This window comes from Nuphar pumila, chromosome 7 (assembly GCF_984573655.1).
Source record: "Nuphar pumila chromosome 7, dmNupPumi1.hap1.1, whole genome shotgun sequence".
NCBI lineage: Eukaryota > Viridiplantae > Streptophyta > Magnoliopsida > Nymphaeales > Nymphaeaceae > Nuphar > Nuphar pumila.
The window spans coordinates 82,744,926-82,750,925 of record NC_143255.1 but is presented as its reverse complement, the minus strand read 5'-3'; positions in this window follow the sequence as shown (position 1 = coordinate 82,750,925).

The following is a 6,000-nucleotide window of genomic DNA, read 5'->3' as shown; positions in this document are numbered from 1 at the left end:
AATTTCAAAACCTGGGTATTTATTCAACATTCTGTCATTTTCCAACCGCCGGGACCTTATATTTTGAAATACTTTCTTAGAAAACAATCTGGATTCATTTCAAACTCAATTTCAATTGATTTCAATTCTCAGATGAGACCCATTTAGGTGGTGTCGCTTCTGGATTCCTTTACTTGTCAAAAATCTTCAAAAATTTCAGAGTCCTAGTTGGATCAGGACTCTTTTTTCAGAATCCTAGTCGGATCAAAACTCTAATTTTCACTACCTTTTTACCTATTTTTGAGAAGAACCTTTCAAAATCTTCAGTTTTGGCCAAAATGTTAGAGTCTGAGTTGGATCAGGACTCTTCTTCAAGAGTCTAGTCGGATCAGGACTCTTCTTCAGAGTTTCAATTGGATTGGGACTCTAATCTTTTACAACTATTTTTATCCATTTTCAATCAAATCTTTCAAAATCTTTCAAAATGAGTCAAAAATTCAGAGTTCTAGTTGAACCAGGACTCTGTTTGAAGAGTTTTAGTTGGATCAGGACTCTGATCCTGATTTCAATTTTGAAAGAATCTTTTAAAAATCTTTCCATCTATCAAAATTGTTATACTTTTATCAAAGAATTTTAAAATTCTTAGGTTTTATCCCAAAGTCCTGATCAAATAAGGACTCTACCCTAGAGTCCTGATCGAAGTAGGACTCTATCCAAAATTGATTTTCTCACTTCATTTTCACTGGCTTTCAAAAGCTTTGCTTAAAATTCATCATTTTCTTATCAGAAAACCAAAAATCTTAGATTTCTGATCGAATCAGAACTCTTTCTCAGGGTCCTAATTAGATCAGGACTCTGAACCAAAAACTTCAATTTCATCCTGTTTTCACTTGTTTTTCAAAATCCTCTCATTTGATTTCTCAGAAAATCCAAAAATTGGAGAGTCCTAGTTCAATTAGGACTCTGTCCCCAGAGTCTTAGTTGAATCAGAACTCTGTTTTATTTCAATATTCGTTATTGTTTTCACTGTTTTGACAAGTTCTTTCATTTGTTTTTCAGAAAATACCAAAAAATCTAGAGTTTCAGACCGATCAGGACTCTGTCCCAGAGTTCTAATTCTGTCAGGAGTCTGTTTTTACTTTCATTTTTATTTATTTCCATTTGTTTTAAAAAATTAGGTCATTTTGCAGAGTCCAGTTGATTCAGGACTCTATTTTAGAGTTCGGTCGAGTTAGGAGTCTAACCCTGACTGTGTTTTCTGACTTATTTCATCAAGTTTTGATAAAATCTTTCAAAAATTCTCCCATTTGAATTCTAAAAATCTAAAATCTCAGAGTCCTAAGAGTTCAGGACTCTAACCCGGAGTTCCAGTTCGATTAGAACTCTATTTTCAAAAATCTTGAATTTTAATTATTAATTTTAACCCCTTTTCAAAGGTATTTTCAGTGTTTATTTCAAAATTTGCAAAACTCGATGTGGGCCCACTCAGTTGGTACCATATTCAGAGGAGTCCTGACCCAGTTAGGACCCTATGCCATTTCAAAAATTTTAATTTCAAAGTTTACTTTTGAAAATCTTTTGAAAACTTTCTCAATTTCAAGTTTTAAAATCATTTTTTTTTTAAAAACTCAAGTAGGGCCCACTCGGGGTGGCGCCATATTCGAGTAAGTCAGGGCTAGACTAGGGTTAGTCATTGTCCTAGTTAAATTAGAGGTTTAGAGGAGTCAAAATCAATTTTAAAAATCCATTTTATTTAAGTTTTAAACCATTGGTTTTTAAAGTTTTAAATTTAGGTTTTAAAAACCAAATGTGGGTCCATACTAGGTGGTACCACATTTGGACTTTTTAGGGTTTAATTAGGTGTTAATTAAGGTTTAATTAGAGTTCATTTAGGGTTAGAAAACCACAAAAAATCGTTGCTTTTAGTGGATTTATTAGAAAGAGTCCTAAAAAAATGAAAAACCTCTTAATTAACCCTAATTAAGTGACTTTTTGAAAAACTATAAAAAGGGACCTAAGGGGGGCCAAAAGGGGGGCTCTTTTCTCTCAAATTTTCGTGGCCTCTCTCTCCTCTCCAGCACCTCCACCGTCCTCCATTGCAGCTGCAAGCACCAAGGTAATATTTTTAATATTTTTTAGTTTTATTTAATACTTTTTCATGTTTTAAATCAATTTTAGCCATTGGTGTCATCCCCTTCATGGATTAAACCATGGATTCAACCTCAAGAACCTCAAGAACGGTTCAAGAAAGTGATCTAACTCTTTTTTGTTGTGTTTACAGGGATTCTAATCCATTAGAATCAATTTTAGCATTGTCTTTTGTATTATTAACCAATGAAATACATGATTTACCCTTTTAATGGGTCAAATCCATGTGTTTAAGGGTGAAATCAAATTCCAGACATTGATTCCTTGATTTTATTTTATTTATTTGTTTATTCATGTTTATTTTACGTTTTCCAGCATAGAAATAATTTTTATTTGCTGTTTTATGGTATGTTTTATTGTTTTTCATTAATTAATGCATATTTTCTCAAGTTTCTTAGATTTCTGTGTATTTTTAGTTTAGAACAAAAAAGAGCATGCTGTTTCGGATTGAAATACTTGTTGTTTATTTCTTATTTTTTTATAGTGATGCATGCATATGTGATTGAACTACTGTAAAAAAATCAGAGGTTTTTGGATTCGGGAACCCTGTCAAAAAAATCAGACATCAGGTCGGGTTTTTAAAACTTTAAAATCGGTGTTAAAATCAGGAGGGTGACTTGATGTGATGATATTTTTCTCATCCGATATCCGATTTGAGATCCGTAAAGTGCCATGTATTCATATTGATTAAATATAGATACTGTGAAATTTTTAGAATTTTTTATTGCTGTTTGATATTTTTACTCTGACAGAAAGTCTGATTTTCAATTTAAAACTCATTAGGGTTTACCAAAACCCTAGTCAGACTTGTGTTGTTTATAAATCCCAAACCACAGATCCGATTCATGATCTGTAAAAAGTGAGTATTGTTATTTTTATGTCTAATGTTTACTGCTAAAATATCATATATGTTGGAATAGTATTGATATTTATCCCAAATTTTTTAATCTGCAGTGTCTGTTTTAACTCATGTGTGGTTTGCAATATTCAAGTCCAGATTGCCGGAAGGGTTTCTCGCTAACCGGAGATGCTTTTTCCAATCTGTAAATTGGTAAATCTCTGTTTTTCTTCCTTGTTTGTCTCTGTAAAATTTCATATATTTTCATGAAATATTGACCCCTGATTCGGGTCTAACTCTGAAACTGGTTGGTGAACTAGGTCAAAAATAGCATATTTTTAGGGTTTGATGCAATTTTCGGGTTAATTTAATGTCAAAAAAATATTTTTATAATTCTAATTCAAAATTAGGGTTATAACAAGTGTAGGTACCAAATTTTATTAATTTTGGAATCTAATTGATGACTGAATTAAGCAAATTGCAAAACAGGGTTCTTGAAAGATCCAAAAACACTGCCAAAATCACAGTTTTTGTGATATTCTTGGATTTTTGTGCATAAGCATATACTTTTAGGGTTTAATCATATTTATAATCATATTAGGATACTTTAGGTTAAATTTGATGTTCATTTAGTGCATAAAACCTAAGTTTTACCAAAATATTTTCTAAAAACCCTGATTTCAAGGCCATAGTCTTGCTATCAGGAGTAATTTGGTCATTTGACCTCAATTTCGAAGTCCCTAACCCTAATTTTCATATTTTTAACCATGTCATATCATATTTAGTTTGATTTATCTTCATTTGAATTTCAAAACTTGCATTTTATAAAATATCTTTCTGAAAACCCTAATTTCAAGGCCATAGTCTTGTTATTAGGGGTATTTTGGTCATTTTGACCCCAATTTCGAAATTTCATATCTTATCTTCCTTTTTTATTCAATTTTATTTCATACTTTATCATTTTGATTTAATGGAATCATGGCAAAAAGGCTTATATCTTGTAAAATCCAGTAATTTTCTGATATTGCTGGATAAATCTAGAAAAGCCAACATATCATCACTAACAAAGTTTTCTAGTTTTGCAGGTACATTGAAGACTTTATTTTTCATGTATTTAAATTTCAATAGTGATGTAAACTAAATTAAACTTTGGAATAAGAATTTACATTTCCTGCTTAGCTTAGGCAGCATTGCATATAGTTTATTTTTTTTAATAATGTTAATGTGTGATGGATGATGATTCATGCATATTCAAACTCAATATGGTCTACACGAATGGCACATACACTAGCTTTTATGAAGTTTATAAACTTGGTGGAATTCGTATTTATGGCCATAGTCAGAATATGAAAGATATCTAGATTTATGATCTTCACATTAGCCACATTCAGCCTACACTCTTAGGCTAACTTCAAAAATGCACTGCAATTTCTCAAAAATACAAAAAGTATTTCTCAATTCCTCAAACCCATATTCATTCATTTCATGCATTTGCCAATTCCAATTCAAATCTCAATTCAAAGAAATTCATTTTCTCTAAAATTTCCTAAGTCTTATTCAAAAATCGATTTTCTCAAAATATGGATTTGCCAATGATATTTCAAGTATTTCCCAAGTTCCAAATTCGATTTTCTAAGTTAGATTTTCAATTTCAAAGTTTAAATTCAAAGAAATCAAGTTTTCCAAAGTTATTTCACATTTCTCATAATCGATTTTCACAAAATCCTTATATTTCTTCAGAAATCGATTTTCACTTTCTCATATACAATATCTCAACCTTGATTCATGATTTTCAAAGAGTTTATTTTCCAAGAATCTTCCAAATATTTTCCAATCTTTGAAGCAAACATCATGTTTTCAAATGTGCATTCTTAGAAATTCATAGCACATGCCTGATTCTTTGTGCATTTAGGAATTAGAATATGGTTTAGACAAGTTGAATAAAGCAAAGCATTTGATTGATCCTTGGTTCAATTACCCCTGGTAAAGGCGCCAGGAACGGTTGAACCTCGTACCGACAGGCGAGTCCCATTCTTCAAAATTATCCTGCATTTTAAAAACGGAGGCGAGTTATTTTTAAAAAATCTTTTTCAAAGGTCAGTTTGACTTGCAAAAAGTAAAAATTTTGCGATGATAACAATTACGTCAGCTGGGACAGAGTCTAAGCTCCTAAGGTTTGCATGAAAATGAAGATGACATTTGTAGAATAATAACTTAGACAATATCAAAGCAAAGCAAAAGGCATAGATCCGACCGGACGAAGATGAGTCACATCTCGGTCGCCAAATCTGTGATCATTGCAATTTTTTTTATTGGTGTCCTTTTCCTTCTCTTTGCCTTTTTTATCCTCTACTCCCTTTTTGAGGGGGAAATAAAAGATAGAAAAGAAGATAGAAGAGAAAAAAAAAAGAAAAAGAGAGGAACTCTTTTGCAAAGGTCTCACTTGACCTTAATTTTGAAAAAGATTTTGAAATTACTCACCTCCATTTTTGAAAATTTGTGGGAAAATGGAGAGACAGGATTCGCCAATCGGTATGAGGTTCGACCATTCTTGGTGCCTTTACCAGGGGTAATCGAACCAAGGATCGAGTTTATGCCTTTTACTTTTCCTAAATATTGTCTAAGAATTTTTTTTAAGCCTAGAATGCACAAAGAATCATGCTTGTGAAAATGTAGAGATGTATGCTCTTTGAGAAGAGTAATTTAGAATTTTTTAGGATTTTTTCAAGTGATTTTGAAGTAAATTTGAGAATATAGTGAAGAAATGGTTTTTGAAGGGTTTGAATCTAACATAAAACTTGAAATAGGTTTGAAAGATACTTAAAGTTCTAAGTTTTGGAATAATTAGAAATCTTGAAAATAAATCTTGAATTAAAGAATGAAGAAAAAAGGAGAAGAGATAGAATTCGAAGTCAAGATGAAAATTTTCAAAGTCAAAATGTGCTTTGAATTTGAGTTTGAATCTTAGATTTCAAAAATTGAGATGGAATTTGAAAATGGAATTGAATTTCGGATTTGAAGTTTGAAATAAGAAG